This window comes from Cyanistes caeruleus, chromosome 2 (assembly GCF_971803275.1).
Source record: "Cyanistes caeruleus chromosome 2, bCyaCae1.hap1.1, whole genome shotgun sequence".
Classification (NCBI taxonomy): Eukaryota; Metazoa; Chordata; class Aves; order Passeriformes; family Paridae; genus Cyanistes; species Cyanistes caeruleus.
The window spans coordinates 91,948,418-91,972,468 of NC_141702.1; the positions used below are offsets into that span (position 1 = coordinate 91,948,418).

General features: G+C 43.2%; 1 long non-coding RNA gene across 1 annotated transcript; it reads left to right on the forward strand.

Moving 5' to 3' along the window:
• Window positions 1-13,021: 13,021 nt before the first annotated feature.
• LOC111927648 (uncharacterized) lies at window positions 13,022-17,551 on the forward strand. The gene is made up of 3 exons (XR_002863684.2): window positions 13,022-13,077; window positions 16,783-16,870; window positions 17,388-17,551. It is a non-coding gene; the product is annotated as an uncharacterized LOC111927648 (long non-coding RNA).
• The last annotated feature ends 6,500 nt before the right edge of the window (window positions 17,552-24,051 follow it).

The following is a 24,051-nucleotide window of genomic DNA, read 5'->3' on the forward strand; positions in this document are numbered from 1 at the left end:
TTCTAAAGGTGTTGTGTTTTGGAGAAAGATGCTGTGAACACAAAAGCCAGTGTCAGGGTTCTGTTTACCCTTATGTGGGATCTGGAGAACACTTTTGCAGGCCTGAGTAAGATACTAGGATGATGGATCAGTGTTAATGTCACAGCCAGGAAGACAAGAAATATTATTCAAGGTTGTGGCCAGGGAAAATGGAAGCTTTATTTTGCACAGATGCCAGTGCTAGTGAGCCCCTGAAGTGATATTGGAATCACAGTGCTACTATTGGTATTCATCCAGCATAAGCAAGTGCTGTTTCTGGGGCAACTACTTATATATACTTCTACTTACATTAACAGACTACCTAGGAGCCCTGCTCCAAGCCGTGTGCTTTGCTCTTTTATGTGCTGGCCTACTTGTTACATTATGTTGTTTTGTTTTTCACTGAGGAACTGCTTTAGACTGCAGTGAATGAAGAACAGTATGCTTTCCCCTCTGCTCTGTCTCTCATGGTAGGGCTGAGGAAGGAGGTTCAGTGCTTGCTAGCACTGCCAAGCAATTGCAAACAGCACAGCCTGAATTAGGATATTGGCTTGTGCCGCTTGCCAGGAGAGAGGGAATAGTGATTGATTCCCGTCACGCTTGTGCTTGAGTGCAGTCAGTCCGCACAGCTGGTTCTTCCAAGCCTATACAGCTGAACTGATCTCCCGGTCCCCGGTCCGGGGCTGTTCTTTCCCCTTCCCTGCCAGGACCTGCAGAGAGAGGACAGCAATCCTCCCTTTCCATTCCCCCCCACCAGGTTAAAGCCTGAGCCCTCGGATCGCTCTGCTCCAGCAGCCTGGGGTGCCTGTACGGCAGCCTTGGAAGCTGCGGCAGGCGGGAGCCTGGATGGCAGAGGGCCTGGGGGGGCCCGACACCACGGCCCTGGCCTGGCTGATTGCCGAGTGTCGCCCGGAGCGCTGCGGGCGCGGTGTGGCCACGGGGTGGTGCTGGCCACTCGCCGCTGCGGGGCTGCCGGCCCGGGGTGCTGCAGCGCAGGGACGGCCGCTCGCTTTGCAGCCGCAGCCTCTGCGTTCCCCTAAAAGCCTCAAACTACAAATTGTCATTTTCGCTGCGTCTTTTATATTGGCGATTAGAATCTTTTCTTTGTTGCTATGGAAACGCGGCGTGAGAGAAGTCGACCTCATTATGAGTTTGGTTGAAAAGTCCTTAGGGGTGGGCTCAGCACCCTTGCAGTGGGGAGGATGGGGCTGCAGGATCTGTGGCAGGGGCGTCGCTGCTTTTGTAGGGATCCTCAGTGGTTTGCAGAGTTTGTCGATCGTTCAGGCTCATCAGGCCAGAAACAGCCCCTGCTCCCGGACCAGCCCTTTCCCTTGGGAATCGGCTCAAGAATCGCTTGTGCACCTGGACTGCAGGTGCCTTTACTTCAGTGTGTGTGGAGTCTGCCATTGTACTAAGCAGTGGGCCGCAGCAGTGAGCTGGATGAAAGGCTTGGATGTTGTGAGGGTCCTTAGCTTCTGGTGCCTGTCAGGGCCCTGGCATACATAGTCTGTGTGCTTTTCCCTGAAATCTGGGCTGCCATATCTGAGACCACACTGAACCTGCACGTGTGCCTCACTGTCAGCGTTGTGCCCATCCAAACATCCTGCTGCCTCTGCTCATCCTTGCCACCCAGGTTTGCCTCATCCCTCCCCTGACCTTCACTGCTCATTCTCCTCTTGAACTCCGGACAGCATTTCTGTGCCCTCACTGCCCAGCTTCTTGTGGCAATTATTCGCACCCATCTTGAGTTGCAAACGCACTTAGGAAGCATCTTTTTTTTTTTTTTTTTCCTGAGTGAAAAAAACCCAACAAACTGTTAAGATTATTTATCTGAGATTTAGGCAAATTTTTCTTTTTCTTGGTGGAGGAAAGAAGTTGGAACTTGCTGTAAATATAACGGTTGTAAAAGCTAATGGCTCTTCTCAGTTATTACATGTTGTTGCTGTTGGACAAACTGCCCCGCACGGAGAGTATGCTGGATTCCAGCTCTGGCATAAAATCCTCCATCCCTGATGTCTTCAGGCTGAAGTGGGGAACAGGCAAAACTTGTACAGCAGGAGAAGATGAGGGAGGGGGCTCTATGGCCAGGGCTGAGTGTGGCACGTGCTCTGGGGTCTATGTTACCCTGCTGTACCAAAGCTGGCATTTGTTAAAAGGTAACACCATTAAAGATTGTGTGAACTACAGTTTCTTAACCTTTTTGGGTATCAATTTCATAGTATTTGGAGAAAGGTTGGAAAAATGATAGCATTTGCCAATACTAATACAAAAAAACAAGAAAAACAGGCCCCTTTTTTTCATTGTTGGTGGGTTTGGGTCTTTTCCTCTTCCCCTTCCTTTTCTTTTTTCTTTCCCCCCTCTCATACATTTTTTCAGTCATGGAGCAGCTACATTGTTGGTTTTGTCCTTTGGTTCCTGATTTTGCTGGAGAAATTTAGTGTGCTTGGTGAATTGGTGCTGCTGAAGCAGTGCCTCTGAAGACAGTGGTGCCGAATGTTTAGCAAAACCATTCTCTTTCATATTCAATGCCCACTAGTTAAAAGACTTACATGAATGTAACCAGACCAGTTTAACACTCTCCATCTTTCCCTTTTGACAGTCTCTTGACTCTTGTAATACCATAATTTTGCTATTATTTGAGTCAATACAAACTCTTCTATTGTACAGCAGTCCTGGATTTCTCTAGTGAAGAAAGGAAACAAGGAAGCCAATTGCTGGTAACTCTGAATGCTTAAAGAAAATTACTTCAACCAATTCTAATCTAAAAAGCTGTAGTATATAAAAATGGTCTGAGTCTTTCTCTTATAGTCTAAGGAAACAAAACCACACTTCCACTTCCTGGCTTCTTTGATGGTCACATTGAAAGCAAATTAGTTGCATTTATATTATAATATCTGAATTAAATTTGTCTGATATGGCTATGTCACAGCCCCATTAACTACAGATGCTCTATAAAATAGTGTCTTTTTAAACGGGCATGTAGGATAAAATAAAATATGATTCTTTGTCTACTGAATGGATTTTTCTGTGGGAAACAGTGAGCTACATCTCAGTATAACCAAATCTTTCACAATTACTTCAAAGGAAGCAGAGAAATAACTGAAGAGACACTGTCCTTCATGTATTCATCTCCTGTAGCCCAAAGCTCAGAGACCTTCCTACACTCATTTCTAGTCTTTAAAAAAATTAGCATTTTATAAAAAAATCAGCAGAGCTCTACAGCTCTCAGCAGTATTTCTGTTGTTCTTTGTATTTTGTCATTCTGTTTGCATGCTCAGTTTTGATAAATTATGTTCTTCTTGGGTTGGGTTTAAAATGTGTCTCCATCATAAATGAATGTACTTCCCACTATAGAGCATCTAATACAATACCCTCTAAGAACCCTATCTTATAAAGGTGTTTAATTATACAGAATCATCCTAGAAAATGTACTAACTGATGTCTGAGTCCTGAAGCAAGTGTGAATGAAAGATACCTGGTTTTGAAATTTTGGGCTAGAAAGGAGATTGTGGGCCAGCTTGTGGGCTGGCCACAGACCCTTATGCAGAGACACTGCTTTTTCTGTTTTCATGCAGAAATGCTTCATGAGTCTGACATCTTCCACAGTTGTAAGCAGTTTCCAAAACTGCCGATGCAGACTTCAGTGCTTTTTGTGGGAGTCTCTAGGGAGTTTAATGAGGCACAGAGGTAATTTTTCAGAGTCATGCTGCAAGTAGATGTACCTGTGAGTGCCAGTGTGGGACTGTGAAAGAATTGGTTTCTTCTTGGAGTGGCTGATAGAAGAGAAAGTGACAGTCTGCACAGAAAATCTGTGTACAGTCTCCTCATGGGGAGAAAACATGAGCTCTTGGAGCATCTACTGAAAATTCATAGAGGGGTGAAGGATTTAAAAGTGAACAGAAAGGCAGAAAAGAGAGAAAGATGAAACAAATTGTTCTAGGAACTGCAAAAGTTAAAAATTGCAAGCCTTGAATTCCTCCCTCTCCCTCTGCCTGGAATCCCTCTGCATCCATGAGATGTCAGTGATTCAAACTGACAGAGGGAAAGCCAAAGGGATAGAGAGGGCAATATATGTAGGCATGCATTTAGGATTTACTGAATTATTTGGTATTTGTATATGCATTTATCAAGGCAGAGATATACAGATATATGTGGCTGTGCTGTTGCCATCACATAATTTACAGTTTCCAAGGATTATGAGTAGCTCCTGTGCCACTTCTGTCATCATCCTATGGGACGTGTGACCAGAGGAGTTTTGAGTGCTTGAAATAACCATGTAGCGTTCCTAGTCTTTCACCTAGCGATTCAGATAAGCATGTCTCTGGTTTCAAGTGTATGAAGAACAGGGTGTGGATATGCTTTGAATTATGCCTGTGCCTCAATGCTTTGCTGAAAAAGGGCAGTACAGCAGAGAAATGAGGAAAATTTAGGAGAAAAAAAAAAAAAAAAGAAAGCAAAAATAAAAAGCAGACCAAAACTGCTCATCAGGCTATATTTAGGTCAGGATCTGCAGTTCATTTTTCTGGACACCTGATACCTCTAGCTAACTGGCATGACTGGGCTGCTCCAGGAATGATATTTTATTCCACAGATCTGACAACACCCATTGTTTTCTTATACACAAATATCCATATCACTAAATCACCTCTGCCATTGTTAGTGCTAATTGGCTCCCTGGCCATACCCTCAGAGGAGCTTGATAAGCCTGGATGGAAGCTAAAGGCCTGTTTCCCCACAGAATGGCACTGGGACAACCTGTGAATGTAAAACAACCTCTGCTTTCACATCATGCTCCCTGGTCTCGCTACAGAGAGGCTTTCAAAAGACAGGGCTATCACTCTCACAATTTTCTGTCAGGATTGAGTTTGCCCACACAGAAGTTAAAGCATACTAGCCACTGGTAAATGTTTGCTTTCCATCATATTTTTGTGCTACTGGATGCCTGTGTGTGCGGTCGAGTGTGCTGGAAAGGCTTCAGCTCCTGGTAAACAAGAGAGACAAAATGGGAACGTGAGTAGAGTGGAAATGCAGATGGGTGTTGGCATGAGGTCAGATGCTTTTACAAAATACCACCCTTCATTTAAGCTGTGTCATGCTTTCTGATGTGTCATATCTTATGATGGATTAGACAAAGCTAGCAATTTCTTGGCAGGCTGAACAAAGCTTATGCAAGAGTAGATCTTTTTGCTAAAATTTCCCTTTCAGAACCCTTCTGACAAATCCTAAATTGTCCTGGAAATTCTGCTCTACATGTAGATGTTCAGTGCGTAATCCTGAACAGATTGCAAGCTTTGAACAGTAATTCTTTGACAACTAGTAAAAATGTATTCTTGTCTTGCAAAGAAATTTTTTATCCTTTTCCAAAAGGAGTGATGAGCTTCTCCTATTAATGAGAACAAGATAAAAGGAGATAGGGAGAGGCAGACATCCGTAGCTCCTGCATCTGTATTGGGTTCCATTATTTATTTCATATAACCAGAAAATCTTCTTTTGAGAAAGGAGAAATGGAGCGGGCTGTGGACAACAGAAAAATCATGATTTCATTCCAGGGAAAATGAAGGAGGAAAACCAAAATTCTGCCAACAGAAAAACAGTGTTCTTTGTCCTCTGTCACTTTCATTGTCATCCCACCTACTACAGTGTAATCTCTCAGGGAGACAGAAGTAACTAGAAGGTACAGAAGTTTTTAATATATTTTCAAAGCATGTTGTTGGTCAAAGCTATTTATATTCTCTCTTTATTTTGTCAATTGTAGGGCTTGAGGGTCTTCTTGTCCTTTTGCTTTCCATATATGTAGGTGAATTGTGGCATCTTCTCTGCTCTCCTCCTTTTTCATTAAGATATCTGCTTGGTTTCCCAGTAAGATGCATATAGATTTTGTGTTTGGCAAAATGTGGCATCACTATTCCACACCCCCCTCTAAGTCTTATGTGTCAGTCTCCTTCCAGCTTTGCAGGTTTTGTTTGTATAAATGAGCAGATTGCAACAAAAAGAATCTGGATTGGCAGCTCTGAATACTTTAATCCTCTTTTCATCCACAGAGCAAAAATAATGCCACAGCAATGTGACTGGGATGACTGCTATGCTGGCTAACACCAGGGATCAAACTGGGGAACTTCCAGAATTCAAAAACACAACGTGCCCTTTTATAACCTGAGCTGAGGCAAGAGGTCTGTATGACCTGTGTGTACCTATGTACCTGTAAGCTGTAGGGACTGGGAAGGCAGAGGGAGAGCTAGGCCACAGCTGGTTGCTCAGTTACATAAGTTTGCTCTGGAAACAAACTCTTTCCAAATGTCTTGGCTTTACAGCGTTGCAAATCCCATGCAAGTCACTCCCTAAATGATAATAGTATGTTATTTGCCATACCAGAAACTGTGATTCAGTCCTAAGCCTGAGGAAGAATAATCCTTAAGTCGCGTTAGTCTTCGATTCTCTGCAGATGTTACTGGCAAATTTACTGGGCTTGTTGTACATTAAGGATTGTTTCATGGTTACAAGGTTAATGGTGCTCCTGGCTGTTCCTGATGTCAAGCTCTTGGATGAACTGGGTAGTTACTCTCCTGTGCCCCATCTGGAATCCCCTGTGCAGAAACAGAGCTGTCCTGCAACAGGTCTGCCTCAGAGTTCATTGGAAATACAGAGGTAGAAGAGGTGGCCCTGTAGTCCACTCTCATTCAGGATCACTAGTACAGAAATGATTAATGAATGACATTTGTCCACATCTCTCCTTGAAGATCTTGAGCAATGGGAGACTCCACAGAGTCTTGGTACATGACCAAGGTGCTTCCATTACTTTTTAAATGCATTTTCTAATGAGCAGCCTGTATGTTCTTTGCTGCAGGTACCATAGGACGTGTTGTTGATTTCCTGTAAAACTCCTATCTAATCCATGCCTTTAAATCCTGCTTTTGTGCTGGTGGTTATTCAGTTGTGTGAAATCTCACATATACCCCTTCTCTAATGCTTCCCTTCCCCAGACCATTTCTACAGCCTGTTAAAGTCATGCTGGGTCCTGACCTTGTCCTCCACTGTACGTGCAGTCCCATGCAGCTTAGTGCTAGCAAATTTAGTAAGCATAATCTCCATAACCAATCTGTAGTGAAAAAAATGGATACAAGCAAGCCAAGGACAAGACATACAGAACAGTTTTGGAGATACAACAGTGGCAAATAATTGAAGGCAGGTCACATGATTCTCAAAGCTAATACTTTTTGTTTTTGCATTAAGTTCCAAGATCTGGGAAATTCTTACTTGAATTAAAGATATTTAAAAATAATTTTTAATAATGTTTTTACTAGCTGTTGTATCAGTTGGATCTCAATCTCAAGGTTACATTTCATCATTCTGAAATTATTTCACAGAACAGAGTGGCTCTACTCATAGCTTTGATTAGCCCATGGGTTGCTTCCACACAGGTGGCTTATCTCTCACTGGGAGGGCTGTGCTGCATTGACTCCAGGGATGGCTGAGCCAGCCAGGCATCACGCTGCCTTCACCAGCTAGAATATAGGTAGCTGCTCTCAGAGTCAGAGTCAGTGGCAGAAAACACAGTATCTTCCCAGTAAGGTGGGAAACATGCTGCTGTGTAAGCTTTGGCCCCAAGATATCAAGTCTGGTCTGGGTAGGAGATTCCACTGTGAGGAGTTCTGGCATATAATTCTCACAGACCCAGCTGATACCTGCTCATTTAGAGAATAAATGAAACAGGATCTAAGAATTAGTACACTAACAAGGTGCTTTTTTGTTTTGTTTTGTTTTGATTATTTTGTTTAGGTTTTTTGTTTTCTTTAGTTCTGTTTTGTTTTCCTGGATGGTGATGTCAGGCCTTAAGTAATAATTACTTGTATAAAACTATAGGCAGGTAAGTAGCTTCCTGCTTTGTCCATCTCTTCCTACTCCTAACCTGATGTCGAAAAAATACACAGCTGGGGACCCTTGTGGGAGGTGCCACAAAACAGGGATTTGACCTTCAGTTTATATATTCTTCCTGGGTCATTTATTCACTCTGTAAGCAAATGTCTTGAGGGTCCTGAACCAAAGAAGTAAAATAGGGGTAAAATTCTATCCACTCCTCAATAAATTCCTCAAGAGACTGGGAGATCTTCAGTAGCCTGACTGATCTCACAGACTCCTGAGGAGGTCAGGGCCATCACATAAGATCAACAGCTCGAGGAATCACAGAGCTTGTCCTAAGCCAGTGGTCAAAGGTTCTGGTAGTCCTAAAAGTAACATTGGCCACTGGGTCCTTCTTTAGGTGGTGAGAAAAAAAGATGCCGATGACGCACATCTCAGTCCAGACACATGTGAGTTGTTGTGCTTATCATTACCATTGTTCATTTGCTGCAAAGCAGGTGTTAGCCCAGAAAAAAAACCATAAAAGCTGCATTCTTGATTGTTTGTTCCTCATTAAAATGATCTGGGCCGCCGTGGGTGTGTGTTGTCTTAATATTCTGGTGCTGAGAAGTGCCGCATTTTCATAATGAAAGCTGTTGCAGGAAAGCAATTCCGACCTCAGATAAAGGGAGAAGATTACATTTGCCACTCGAGTTACGGTATTAGAACAACTGATTTTGTTTTCATTTTCCCTGTCAGCTGGTGCTGAACCTCTGTGCAATGTTCCTCAGAGATGTTAATTGTATTTTGTGTGTCTGGATCCCCCTAAGAAGTAACAAACGTTTTCAGCCACAAATTGGATGTCTCTTTTCATTTAAACATCAACAAGGAAAACTAATTTAAGAATGGTGGAGCCACTGTTCCAGCAAGGGCCCTAATGTGTGATAGAAGCTGACAGATAGATTTAGGGACATAAAGCAACAAATTCTGTGCTAAGAATGTAAATCTATAAGATACTCATTTAATTTTTCCCTCATCTAGTTCATGACTGAAGAAAAAGAGACACATGTATGCAGTAGGACAAAATAATAAAGTAACTTCATTCAGTTTTCAGGGGTACAAGTCACATAATTTAGGTCCAGCATTGAAGTGGACAGAACAATCTTGGGACAAAATTCATGGGGACACCTATGGATGCCTTTGCCTGAAGAAAGTCTGGATTGCTTTTTTTAAAGTCTTGAGTGAAAAGGAGAAAATAACAGATAAATAACATGCAAAGAGATGAGGAGAACATTGAGTACATGGATCTGTGCAAAGTGGGATGAGGAAATAAATTGCAGGTGCTCCAAACAGCTGAGTTGCTGAAATGAAAGGGAAGATGACCAGATCCAACACTTCTGGCAGAGATGCCTATGCAAATTCCCCTAACATGACCAAAGTCTTGTGAGGGTTGCAGCTGAGTACAGTACAGTCATCAAGACCTGGGAACTCAAGGCTAAGCCTGAGTCTGTCAGCAACACAAACAAGTATTTTAAGAAGAGCTGTCCTCCCTGTACTGGGTAAGACTTCACAGTGCTGAGCAAAGATGAAATGAAGGTGCTCAGCGGGGCTTAATGATTCTCTCAGATGCCCTGGACAAAAAAGACCCTGGCAGAGCACACATCCCTTTCTCAAGCACCTCTGTCTTCCTACCCTCTGATTCTGAATGGCCAGATTACATGTGGTAATAGAGCATGTGAACATCAGGAAGGCAGTGGAATATCTTCCTTTCCTTTGCAAGTCAGTGACCAACTCATGTTTCAGAGCTGTAGTTATCCTCCCATGAGTTCAGGGTCTGCTGCTCATGATTCTCAGTTTCAAGCTAGTCTGGGCGTGCTCCAAGCAAAGGGAGCTTTGCAGCATTTAGGCAGCAGACACTTTCTGACAGGTTTTGTGCTCTCCTGTGAAATGTGCAGCAATCCTTGACAAGAGTCAGTCACTGTGTTCTTCAGTAAATACTTGAAGGTGACTCCAAAAGCACATCTAAGTCACATTTCTCTTGTCTTGGTGCTTAAGAGAAAAGAAGCCATCCTGTAGTTACTGGAGCAAGACTCTCAGCTGTTGTGCATCTATTGGACTATGGCCTCAGCTTTATACATTGTGGGTTGGACTTTCCTATTTCTAGGTTGGACAAAGGAAATTTCCAGTCTCATAGTCTTTTGTCTTTCCCTGTGGCTCCAATACCTTGTCAAAGTGGAAGTTCAAAGGAACCTAAAGAAACCTTGGTCCTCCTTTTTGATTGGTGCCAAGTACAGCACAAACCCTTGTGGAGACCAGTCATCTATTAACATGGAAATTTTTGTCCTAGCAATCAGCAAAGAGGCTGAGAGGACAGGGACGGCCACACAATAAAATCTTTCTGGAGCAGCTGCATGTTCAGCCCATGACATGAAAGAGTCACTAAGAGCTTCCTTATTTATTTTCTAATTTTCTATTACTGGCAATAGGCAGAACTGCAAGAAAGCTAATTCTGAGGGGAGATGGCTCTGCCTGCCTGCATCCCTCAGGGTGTAATTCATCAGGTACAAAAAGCACACAGCATCTCCCAGCATATCTCACAGGATGACTGTAAGTCAGGTTCTGGAAATTTTACCTGTGCTAAGAAGCCTCTTCCTCCACAAGTGGTCCTCCTGTAATCAGTGCAGTAACTTCCTATCTGAGTGAGGAAGTCAGACAACAGCTGGTCCTCAAGAGATGTGAGTTAGAAGTGTAGCGAGCAATCTGATTTCCATAAAAGTAGAAATGAGTCAGAGAGGGGAGAACCATATTTGAGCACAAATGCAAGCAATTAGCTCAAAGCCATTACTGTAATGGCTAGAAAGACTTTTTAAAAAATATCATTACTGAAATGCATTAGCAATATCTTTAAAAAAAATATGTAAATATACACAGTACAATCCCATCTGTCTGCCAGAGCATGAAGTAACCCCATTCAGTGGTACATGCAGAGGAGTCTATGGAAACTCTTAACTAGAAACAGAACTTTACACAGGAATATGAATAAAAGTTCCTTTACCAGGAACTTCAGAAAGGCAGCTGTGATTAGTACCAACACAAACATTTGCTCAAATGGGAATCTGGACCTTCAGAGCAATTTCTAGGAATACATACCTGGAACTAGGCCTCCTGGCCTTGGCCTGTGCTGATGACCCTCTTTTCCAAAGCACTGCTTTTTCCTCCTCCCCCAGCAGACCCTTTGGAGGATGCCTGGCTCAGGTGACAGGACTCACAGGTCCCATCATAGAACATGGCAGCATGGGGGTCCTTCAGGGTCCTGGTGGTGTGGGGAATTTGTGTTGAATGCAATGGAATCTATCATTATCAAGGTACTCTTGAACTGCCTTGGATTTCTACTTAACGAGTCTTATGTCCTGTCTTGCCACTTCATCTATTCTCCATAGTTACGTTTGCAACTACATGGTTAAAATAGATGGTCAATGAATTAAAAATATTTTCTGTGAAAATGTGATGAAAGCAATAAGCTTTGATTTCATTCAAGCTGGGAGTATGTGGAGGACTTCTCCCTGACTGTGAGTGGAAGTGGGTTGATTATTAGGTTGCTTTTCTCTCCATCTTCTTTTTGCCTTTGAAACAAGGAACCAGAAATAAGAAACTCCCAATTCTATATTATAACAGTTGTTTTGGCCAAATGCAGAGTTCAGCTGAAGGTTTTGGATTCCTGTCGCCCACCTGCAAGGTGGGCTGTGCAGTCCAGTCACCTGCAAACCACTTTCACATCTCCATTGTATTTTTTGAGAGGACCTGTACCATCAGACTGAGGTAACAGAATGAAGCATTACTTGTATGACAAAAATTTTAGACACACAGAGGAGATTCTCAAGCACAATCCAGAGATGATCTGAGGGAGACACACCACACTTAGGTAAAGTTCAACTATCCATGCAACTCAGTCCAGGAAGCATGACTACAGTCATTCCCAGTGCTGACAGAGTCTAGGACAGCAGGAGAAAGGTTCTTCTGGTGAGCTGGGGTAGGTATCTATGTTTTCTAGGTCTTCAGCATTATTTATGAATTTAGGACCGAAACTGTGCTTCCTTGGAAAATATTTGCATCTGTAGGGATTTTCTTGGGCAGCCACAGTTGTGGATGGTACAGGGGTATTGAGCTGTGTTCTTGTGGCTCTGTAGTCCTGCTGAAATTCTGGAAGAACTGCCCCACTTCTCACATAATTTGGTAGAAAAATACCTGGAAAAGCACAGCTTTACCAATAGTTGCAAGTTCCCTGGCAGTATCCTGTCCATGCACAGTCACTGTGTACAAGTGTAGTTTTTTTCACACTAGTACTCTGCAAGTGTCTGACATGTCACTGTGATGAGAAGGCAATGTAGCATGACAGTCAGCTTGTCTGAAAATACAGGGGTTTTGTTTTATTAGACACTTGCAGGTGAAGAATTATAAGCCAGCCTCTGCCTTTGAGTACACTTTCGTGGTTCTCACTGGAGGCAGTAAAAAGAAATAGGCAGAAGTGATGGCTATTTAATCTTCTGTGCAGGAGTTTGCCCTATGGGAAGGTGGTCAATTCACCATGTTAGGTGCTTGAGGAAGTTCCCTTGTGCACACACGTACATGTAATCTGTACCTTCCTTCAGGAGCCTCAGGGGGGCTGAACCTGGCCTCCAGATGATACAGAAGACATTATCTGCTGGAGAAAGATGTATCATATTTTATACCTGGATTCAATGAGGTGACAAATGTAAGCCTGTTTTTCATTTCCATGTGGCTGCTGTATTTCTCACAACTGTCTGTCTGTTGTCTGACGATAGAGACAGAAAGTCCTGGGTTGTGTGTTTCAGTTATTTATATGCAATGTCACTCTCTGCCATCCTTTCAGAGGGATGACTGATGCCCTCAGCCCTCTGCACAAGGTTCTTTCATTCCCCTGAAACAGCTCAGGGTGGGTGCTTTCAGCTGCGACCCTCCCCATGTCTAACAGACCCTTGATTCAGTGGTGCTTTGAATCCTGTGCCAAATCTGGGGTGTACAAGCAGCCCCACCAGCTTGTGACCAATTCACAGATGTGGCTAATTCTACCAAACCTGCATTATGAACCAACAGAAGATCTTCAGGCAGCTGTAGTGCATGACCCTGTGAAAAGCCAGTCCAACGACAAATGCAGAGGGCATCCTGTTGCCTGGCATGACCCTGACAGCTCCTACCCCCAAGGTGGGCTCAAAGTTATGGCACTGTGATGCTTTGGTGGCAGAAACCTGGGGACATGGTCCTGGAAGGATCTGACAGCACTCCTTGAGTGGCACTCTTTTTGAGTGGCACTCCTTGCATGCAGGAGCCTTGCTGGGACATTCTCAGTTTATATAGGCTCATTTCTGAACTCAGGGAATTTTTTCTAGGATGGGTCCCAAAGAGCCAGTGGCAGAGGCACTGTCTGTGTGACTAGATGTCCTCAGTAATCCTCTTTCCAATTTACCTTTGTGAGCAGCATCTTCCACTCCTGTCATATTTTCTGTGTGGGAGTTGGAGAGGTGGCAGTCTGGGGCTGTGACCTTCCTGTGCTTCCCCAGCAGACAGATTCTGAAATGGCATGAAGCCATGAAGCCCTCTCTTCAGCCCCTGGCTGAAGGTGGCTGCCCCTGTGTTGTTTAAATGGGATAAGGAGTCCGGGCCAGATGAAGGAACTACATCTGCTCATTTCACACACCATGGCTCCCTAGAAACTTCGAAAGGACAACCGTGCATGGTGGGTGTGGAAGGATTTCAGTGTGACTACTGCTGGGGCAAAGACCACTGAGGTGAAGCAAGTAGAGAAGGATTTAGTTAACTTCAGCCAAAGACAGCCATCAGTTACTGACACAGTCCATTAGTGGAGCTGTTTGTTATACCAACTTAATTGTGTTTTCAGAAAGAAAAGGGGAAAAATAATCAATATGCCTAGTTCATTTTAAAACAATAAATAACCACAAGTCTCATATATAATATTGCCATCAGCTGGGAGAGTGAAAGGTGGCTTTTTAGCCAGCAGAATCAGGCTCTGTGGATCTCTCTGAACTATTTTCCTGCCTCTAGCTGCTGAAAATAGATCTTGCTTCTTAAAGGTGATGCATGGAGCAGCTGCAATACCACCACTGTCTAACCTGAGCTTTCACAACTGTCATTTACTTCTTGCTGCTTTTCCTGCTTCAGCCATTTCAGCACAGCAGATCCCAGCACTCGTTGTCCCAGTCCATAGCCATGGACATTATTTCTTCTATTCCAGCATGACCAGCAGATTACGAGAGATAGATATGAGGTAGAAATTCATTACTGTGAGGGTAGTGAGATACTGGAATTGTCTAACCAGAGAAGTTCTGGGTGCCCCATCCCTGGCACTGTTCAAGACAAGAATGGATGGGGCTTTGGGCAGCCTGGCTGTTGTGGTTTAGAAATGGCACTCCCTACTTGAATGCCTTCTCCCCTGCCCTGTGAAACTCTCCCAGATCACACACAACTCACTTGCTCTCCTTCCCCTGAAGAAGTCGTGAAAGATTCTGGGTTGAGATAAGAACGTTTTACTAGAAACACCAATCAGATAAGGGAATGAACAGTAACAGCAACAATACTAATGGCAACAGTGTATGAAAGAGAGGGTGATTTACATGCAAAAATATTCACCAAGTCATTAACAGTGAAAACCAATGTTGGACAGACCCTCTGCATGCCCACGCTTTGTCCCTACTGCAAGCCATGCTCACCTTGTTCCAGAAGTGGGAATCCCTTCCCTCTGCTCTCCAACAATGAGGTGAGGCAGTATTGAATGACAACCTGGACATGCCCTCACATCTTCAGGTTCCATCCCCTCATAACTAATGCAAGAAAATTAATTCTGTCCTGGCCAAAAACCAGGACATAGTTCTAGTGGAAGATGTCCCCATCCATGGCAGTGGGGTAAGATTAGACCATCCTTAAGATCCCTTTGAACCCAAACCATTCTATGATTTTATTCATTGTACCTGAAAAGAGTCTAAATCAGAAACTGCAGTGCTTCATGCAAGGATTGTGAAGGCCATAAGTAAAACCATAAGTAAAAAAAACTTTGTCTCAAACCTTGGATCCCTTTTTTCCCTTGTAGTACACAGGGCAAACACATACCCTGAGAAATTGTGGTGAGGTGGAGAGGGTGGGCAGGAACCATGTCTAGCTCGACCCCTAGATCAGAGACCAACAGTACCCTGTGCATGAACCAACCATGTAATCTAGAAGAGATCAGAACTTATTTCTTCTGTGTACCCTCATGTAGCACAACCTATGGTACAGGAAATACGATAATGAATATAAATCATGGGGTATTTATTTTTGTGGTGCTTGAAGAGGGCAATTTTACTACTATTTGCTTTCACACATTTCTTTCATGAGTCTTCTGTAGTTCTTGAATATTCATGGGATTGGCTAGGAAATCAAATGATTAATAAGAACAAGCTACAGGAATTTTTGAAAAAGAGCTGTTAGATTTCTAAGTCTCTTTCATCTCATTACAAACAGAGGAGAAAAAATGCCTATAAAAATAAAATGAAAGTTGAAGATCTGAGTGGTAGACCTTTCAGACACACTGTAAATATTGCAGAAATTATGATAAACTTATAGCAGTCTCCGAGAAAAATCTGTCTACTGAAAATACAGCTTCTCAAAGATCAGACCATAATTTAGTCATGTGTGCGGAGAAATATGCTGTAAATGCTTAACAAATTATAAAAAAATAATGATAACAATTAATAATACATGAAACCTAAAAAAAATAAAAAAATAATCACTGCATTAGAAAGCACAATAAAAATATTTTGGGGTTTTTTGTCAGGGATCCTGTGCTGACAACTGTATCCACTACAACAGCATATGTTGGAAAAATGCTCTGAGATAGGGCTTGGTTACTCAGATTTGCAAACTGGTTGATTGGAATCTGGCCTGCAGTGTGACAGTCTCATAAATCAGTGATAAAACCTTTTCCTGCACAGCTTCCTGAGATGTGAAGCAAGTGCCATCTTTGCAGGGGTAGAGAATGGCTTGACTGTAGGGTGTTGGTGTGTCTAGTCCTGGGATGATGGAGCAATGTATATGGGAAGAAGTTTGGAGAGACTGGTGTCACATAGGGTGGGAGGGTGTCAGTCATGGAGAACTCCTGATCACCAGATCTGTACAGGTAATTGAACAGAGAAGTGTTTTTCCAGTGTTTTCTGTGTGAAAATTAACCAGCTCCCTGTGGACTTGCCAGCAGACACAAGTGCATATCTTTGTCCTCTGGCTGGCTCTGGGTGCTGCCCTGAGTCAACCACTTGTCTCCCAGGGTGTACAAGCAGGACCATCCTACCTGCTCAGGTCAGGGTGCATTTGTCTTCACAGTGAGTTTATCATCCACATGGGAGTGCACAGAATGTTGTGTGGATGATGGAGATCACTCCCTTGCCTGGGGCTTCAATTCTTAGAGAGATGATCCCAGGGAGAGTGTTGCAGCTGATGAGCAGAGAGGGAATCTCGCCTTTGCTAGCAAAGGAGAAATCTCAGCTAAACAGCTAGAAAGTCTGCCCAAGGCATGCTTGAAGCTAGAAAAAGACAAAGGTGTTTGGAAACATTAGATGTATGGTAGCATTTCTCTTTTTACTTTTAGAATCCTTCTAAAAGGATTGCTTTTGGGTTGCTTACTCTGAACTGCTTACTCTGAACTGCACAGATTTGTATATCACACATCAAATTTTAGTTATAGAAGGGCCCTTTTTCTTATCTTGAAAATATAAAGGAGCATAAAATAATAGTAAATCACCCTTTTTACTATGTGGAATCCTCTTAACAAGGCTAAAGTGATAGAAATTTTCCTGAGTGTAAAATGAGCCTTAAAGCTAAACTGCATATTGTTCTCTTAACCATATTGTCATCTTCTCTCAGAGTTTGAGATCTTGACGTGTGGCTCCATTCTTCTTCAGCGTTTGGAAACTACTCAGCATACATCCAGGCTACTGTAAACATGTAATAAGTAAGTACAGCATTACAATTTACAGCTTCATCTTCACACTTACTTAAAGAAACTGTGGACACAATGGCCAGCTTGGGGCTCCTTATATTTTAAACAGACAAAACTTTAAAAAATAATTATCCATATGAAAGGTACTGCAGAAGATTTCTAACCTGACTAGTGAAACAGGGAGACTTCTTCAAATCTCCTCTCATTTCTTGTTGAAACTCTTATTTCTCCTTTTAGAAAATACACTATAATTACAGAATGCTTTGCTCTTTTCTTCAGTGCAGTCCTGATGCAGCCTTTCAACTATATAGAGAAAGAGGTTTTTAAGTATTTCTGTTGCTCTTACACCACAGATAGACCAAAAGCTCTTTTGCCTCAGTCTTGGATGGTGTTTGCACATAACAAGGTGTTAAAGCTCCAATTTAATGTGGGTTTTTTTTGTGGTTTTTTTTTTTTTTTTCTTTTAAATAAAAGGGGAAACCTTTCCTTACCATTCTTTCCACTTCATCTTTTCCTTCTTTTTACCCAGGAAAACTTCTTTACCATTCCTCTTCTTGGGCTGACCTTTCCATCAGGCTCCACTCTTCCTGTGTTTTTCTGCTCACAGCCTCAGGACCTTTTACAACAAGATGTTGAATGTTGCAGTGCATCCGTGTGCCTTGTGTTGTAAACGTTATGTTTTGTTGGTATGTTCTGTCACCCCTCAGGTCAGTCAGTTTGCCCCAAGTTGTACCTCCTGCCTGTTACGACTCCACCTCTTCACCTAGAAAGTCCCCCCCCTGTCAATTTCCCCTTGTACCTGCTTCTTGGTCTAGAAAGTTACTTGACAATCTGTCTTTTTGTAGCCACCCCGCTCTGGGTGACCCTAATCCTCAAAGCCCCATTGGTTTGTTTATTCTGTTCCCTTCCCCTTGAGCTTCTCACTGGTTTGTGTATTGTAAACCCTGCCTTATCCTCCACCCCAGTCTTCGCTGATTGGTTAAAATTTTGTACACAACCCCTGGACCTTCCCTGTATAAACTCCCATGCACAGAGGTCTGCTTTGTCTGTGACCGCTTCAGTGGATAAACCCATGCCTGGAACCTGTACAAGGAGCCTCCCCCTCTATCCTTGCCTCCACACTCATCGCTGACAGCTCAAATGTGTCATAGAGCATTGGCTCTAGGCTACATCTTGGGTCAACCTGCTCTCAAGGTATGTCCCACTCTCAGCATGGTGCCATGGTGGTCAACCAGCCTGACTCTGGCACTGCATCAGGTGAAACCAGTAATAGCAGGAGTATCAAATATTATCACTATTGTGAATGTTTACTGCGATTTCTCAATATGATGAAATATAGCTATTGATAGAGCAAGAGCACTTAGGAGACCCTGTCTCTGGCCAAGGGCACTTTGGCCAGTCCTTGCACAGACACAGGACAAAATGGCAAGTATTACTTCTTGGTGAAAACAAAAAAAATCTCAGTTTATACAAGGTAGTACAACACAGAGAGGGTTGGCACGTTGAAGCTGATACAGTCGTTGTGGTTTCAGCATGGTGGGAAGGAGACACTCCCCTATGGAACAGCATTTCTCCTCCTGAAATGAAACTTGGAACAGAACGGTTTTTCTATAATGGACTGGAAGAGAAAATCAGCTGCATATGAAAGTAGTCAGGACTTAAAATTGCACTGCACCTGATGAGAACATGTGTCTCTACCTAGCATCGTTGTGCTCACCTTGGTCCCAATTACTCAGGGCTTTTTATGCAACCTCTTTATCAGCTCTTAACTGTACTTGAAGGATGAAAGAGAAAGTGAAAAATTTCTAGGTCGTTTCCATAGCTATACCTCCTTTCCCATATTCTGTATGACAATTTGACACCCAAGTTTCTATTGTCAGCTGTTCCTCTGAGGGGATGAGGGAAGAAAAATTTCGTAAGGTTTCCAATTACAAGTGTAATGATCTTTGCACAACAGAAAGCAATATCTGTCTATAACACAGACAGGTTGAAACAGAAGATGCAGAAGAAGAATAATAGAAATGGGAGTGAGACACATACATACGGAGATGCTTCTGACATCTATCCCCCAACAATCCTCTGTCATTATTTGCTGAAAAACTCAATTTGCTTGTTTGGAGATGAAAAAAGAGAAAACCTTCAAAACCCAGAAACAAGAACTGTGTGGCTGAAGAAATGGAATGTTCTTCCCTCCTGTCATTTAGATTATTTTTGGAAAGCTGATTCCCTTGACATGAAACATCAACTGGACATCCTTGTGGGTATCTGACAACATCTAATTCCTAAGTCAGGTAGCAATTGGTATTTTTGCTGGTTTTGTCAGCTCTTGAACCTGACTCCTGTCACAGTTCTGTTGTAACTAATGAAGTTAGGCCCTTATTCTGCATCTTCTCTGGTGCTGCCATGGACAGACCAGATTCATTCTGGGCTGTCAGTTTATGTATCATCTTTACCAGTTTCTCAAAATGAAGGGAACATTTCCCCATGTCTGTAAGGAGTATGATCAGTGTGGTGAAATAGGTGCTGTGCGGATTGATGGAGTTCCTTGTTTTGTCACCTGTGGCATTTTTTGGCTTTGTTTCGAAAACAAAGCAAAAAAATAACAAACTTTCTTCTCTACTAATTAAGCCCTTATCCTGGTTGTTTTCCTGCTTCCTGGGGGGATTTTGTAACCAGGCTTTACAGACTGATTGACTTAACAGATGCTATTGTAGCTGATGAATAGATGACTTAAAAGATCTATTAGCACAAGCAGCAGAAATGCCAGGCATGGCATGGTTTTACCAGAGTCAGTTATGGAGAACGGTTATCTCCTTTTTAACGTTTCTTTTGAATCTGGGTGGGTTTTTTTCATAAAATCCCTGATCCTGGTGTGAAGGGGCTGTCCTTACCTGTGATGAGTGTCTATGCTGTAGAGCTGTAGGTGTGCTCAGGGACAAGGGCAAGAGGAACCTTTCACATTTCAGCTGCCTCCAAGGAGTAAACTGCATGTACACGGATAGGTCCTGCCCCAAGGAAGGGAGGCTAGAGTGACCATCAACTATCTTTTGGACATCTTGGAGTAGATAAAACTAGTAGATTTGCACAAAGCAAATCAATTCTCTTTCCTCTGCCTGACTTGGTCCTACTTGGTTTTTCTACCAAAATAACTGTCTTGGTTCTAGAAGACAGGTATGTCTGCTAGGGAGAGCAGGAGCCTCCCTTGGGATGAAAGAATGTTGACCCCCTCCCTCCGAATTATTATAAATTTGAAATCAAGGGGACTTTCAGGCAGAGATCTGGGGATAGGAATAACAGCTCTTTACTAGTATAACCAGGCAAACAAACAACAATAACTACAGCAATAACAGAACACAGAACCAGGGACCCCGGGACAGCCTTCTTGGCTGAGATGGGATGGAGGAGAGGTTTTGTTTCACAAACCCCTCAGGCAGTCAGTCGGGTGCTCCTGCAGGGCTCTGAGGAACAGTCAGCTGGAACAGCAGGGATGAGCTGAGATCCTGGGCCGGTGGCTGAGGTGTATCAGCAGCTCCGCGGCGGTGGCTGGCACTGCCACACGTCCCGGCAGGACAGGGGGTGCGAGGCCACCAACAAAGAGGGAAGAAGGAGAAGAAGCAGCAGCTCCGTCTGGTGATGGTGAAAATTCCCTTCTCTCTACCGCAGCAGCTCCGCGACCCAGCACACGAACGTCCTTCCCTGAAGCCGAAGAGAGCCAAAAAACTGTCCCCACCCTCCTTTTCTGCTCCCTTCCCTCCCCCCTCCCTGGGCCCGGCCACTCATTGTCCTTTGTGAGCACCCCTAAGTACCGGTAGTTAGGTTGTCCCAGCACATAATGGGTAAAAATTCCCCGGGCAGGCCAGAACGACAAAACAAAAAAAAGGACACCTAACCCTCAACAATAACTTAGGTACTTTAGTTTATCAGAAGCTACAATAAAAACTCTCGTGGCACTGTCAAGTGGCATCATCCCCATCCCAACATGCGTCTACCTTCAGTAGCATTCTTGCAAAGTGGCCTGTCCTGCAGTGGCTGGCACTAAAAAGGAAGGATACTGGTTATCTTACTTCTCCTTGAAGTTTATTAATGGTTTGAAGATATTTTGTAGCTTTTTTTCCTGAAGTGTGGAGAAGTCCAGGTATTCTTATCCTTTCTCATCTCACAGTGACTTGCTCTTTGCCTATTGGTTCTGTCTTTGCAGACAGCCTGAGTGATCTCGAGAAATCAAGCCAATATTCTACCAGTTAAAAAAGTTGTTTTGTGGACCTTGATGCTTATTGCAGTTTGGGAAATGCTCTGAGCCAGATTGGCAGAGGCAAAGATTAGCTGTGTTTCTATCAGAAAGACTTGCTGGAATAATTACATCTTTCTGCATATAGTGACCAGCCCCTCTCACTGCACATGCAAATTTCAGGTATGTGGAGTGACAGCTGATTTGGGCACCAGCCAAAGGACTGGGATGCACTTTTCCCCGTGTTTTAGTTAAGTGGAAAAGAACAGCTCAGCAGATGGTATGGCTTGAAGCTTGTCTTACAGGAACAATAAAATCCATGATCTGGGGTCTGTCTCTGCTGGAGTGTTTCAGATGCTGACTTGGAATATACATCAGTCTACACCAGCATCCTAACAGTGACTGTTGGGTTATATTCAAGCAGGTTCTGGTGGCCAGAGGCCCAGAGTGGTGCAAAGAGATGGACAATGAGTTTGGCAGGCAGGAAGGGACAGCTCAGCCACAGGGTTCACCGGAGGGACTGAGCTGTATATTCTGCTTAGTTGAGTTCAGGCACTCTCTGAACTGGTTAAAAATCTGTTTACTGCTACCCAGGGAAGTACAGCCTGAATGATGTGATCTCTAAAGATGGCACTTTGGCTCCAGCATGTAGCCTTGGTTAAAATGCATAGACTTCTGGGCTGGTAAGCTGCTGCTGAGAACAAATTTGTTTTGGACTTTGTCCTGTACTGCTCTGAGCTCAACACAACCATTATGTGCAGTACTGGAGAACCAGGGAAGATTAATGGAAAATGAAAGTGATTCAACCCTAGAGCCTGAGAAATTCTCCTCTAATGCCAGTTTTCCAGCTGAGCAGCACCTTTACTTTAGTGGAATTACCCCTGATTCATACCAGCAAACATAAGGGTTCTGGAAAAAGACCAAACCAGTGTGGATTTTGCACCTGACTTATCATGCTGTTCATGTTTTAATTTTCTGATATCAAGTGTATCTTGAATGCCAATCCTATTTTCTCTCAAATGTCAGAATGCAGATTTGTGGAAATTTGGCCTGGATTTGAGCCCCATCTCTGACAGCAGTCTAACTTCAGCATCTTAAAGAAAGCATAAGCCTGAACAGCTAGTGTTACTGAGGAAAACATGAAATCTGATGAATGTGTTAGGTTTAGGATAAGAGCTGGAGACTGGAATGATGAGAGGTTATAAGCCAAGCTTGCTTTGTTAATAGCTCTGGAAAAGGGACATAAATTATTTTAACTTGATTTATGCCCTGGTAATATTCCTTTAAGAAAAGCAAATGACATAGCGAGAGACTGTAAGGTTTCATCACCACTGATAGGCCCTTTGCTCTGAGTGTTATCCTGATGAGCTTTGACATCATATAAAATAGTACTTAGTCTTCAAGTAAATCCAAGAAGCTTTTCAGAATTCATGAGGTTTAAGTCCAAATAATTACATTTATTGATCTCCAGTATGTGTAGAAAATTTTCTATTTATTTCAGACCTCTTGGTGTTAAACCTCAAATTAGGCCATGTCAGGAATTTCTTATATTTTATCTCTGTTTTTTGATGTTTTTGCTTGACATGAGATTATTCATCTGATAATAAAGTGTTGTCAAAAGTGTTGTTGGTGAGTAGGTAAACAAGGTAAACTCAAACAAGCCCCAGGGCAGGCAGACCCTCTATAGGACCAAGGGGAGGAGGGAGGATTTTGAGTCAGCTGTCCACATCCCTGACATTCTGCTCCCCACCCTGCCATGGCCTCATGTCAGGAGCCTGAGTTGCTCATTGCTCTGATTTCGTCTGGAGGTTAAAAAGGGAACAGTGATTCCTCTAGTTCACTGGGTTAAAGCCTAGGTGCTTGGAGAACCCCAAATGCACCCTGTGCCTAGAGGCATCTTCTCGAGGAAAAGGAGGCTGGTATTCCTGCTGGTTGTGCCAGAGCTAAAGGGGAATCACCAGTATGGCTTCATGGTGCCTCCATATATCCATGTCCATATATCCTGCATATACACCTAGTTAAATTTCCTAGTTAAAGTTTGGACATCTTTGCTGGCCTCTGCCAACACCTCTACCTAAGGCCCAGGATAGGTGGTAGGGTCTTTTTGGAGAAGTTTGCTTCTGGCCACAATGTTTCTCCTTCTGAAGGTAGGTCAAAAGCCTCCTAACAGAGAAAAACACTTACTGGGGGCTGTTCTGTAAGCATGGAAATTTTCCAGGTGCTTAAAACAAGCATATACAGAGTTTTCTGGCTCAGAAGTTCAGAAGCCAAAGTTGATGCACTAGAAAGCCATGGCAAAATCACAGGGATTTCTTACTATACATTAATATACTTTGCATCATATATGGGCGTTCAGTGGCGGAAGACAAGATTTTCACAAGTTTCTGTTTGCTGTCTCTTGCTGCTGGACTCTGCACCAAGCTCTTGGGCAGGGGGATCAGCAGGAGCATCCCAATGCCACAGGGCCGTGCAGCTCTCTACCTTGTTCTTCAGCAGGGTACTGTGGGCTTTGCCAGGGCTGGGGAGCGACCCAGCAGGGCAGGAAGGGGACATTTGTGCTGAGAGCTTTTTGTGAGACTGGAAGGTACTGCCAGCAGTTTAATAAATTATGCCTTTCTTCAAATACACCTTTAAATTTAGATCTTAGTTTAATAAGGCAGTCCTCCCATGTTCTTTCAGGGCACATGTATTATTTAAAAAACATTTCTAAAGGATTAATGTACTCTGGAGCCCCACTGACACAAATTTTTATCATTTCCAGTGCCAAAAGCCAAAACAGTCCAGCTTATTCTAAGAAACACTTTTCATCTGTGTGTTAATCTCTAAATCTGGCAGTGGGAAAAATGCTGGACTTAACAGTATTTGTTTATTTACAGGACTTCTTTATTTATCCAGTAATCAGGACAACACAGTGATATTGTTGTCTCTCCTCTACTCAGCCTAAACTTTCTGTCCTGCACATGGT